Genomic DNA, 209 nt, shown 5'->3' on the forward strand with positions numbered 1-209 from the left:
TTTCTCTTTCTCTTTCTCTTTCCTCTTTCTCTTTCTCTTTCTCTTTCTCTTTCTCTTTCTCTTTCTCTTTCTCTTTCTCTTTCTCTTTCTCTTTCTCTTTCTCTTTCCTCTTTCTCTTTCTCTTTCTCTTTCTCTTTTTCTTTTTCTTTTTCTTTTTCTTTTTCTTTTTCTTTTTCTTTTCTTTTTCTTTTTCTTTTTCTTTTCTTTTT

This window comes from Anser brachyrhynchus, assembly GCF_964034855.1.
Source record: "Anser brachyrhynchus genome assembly, chromosome: Z".
NCBI classification, from domain to species: domain Eukaryota; kingdom Metazoa; phylum Chordata; class Aves; order Anseriformes; family Anatidae; genus Anser; species Anser brachyrhynchus.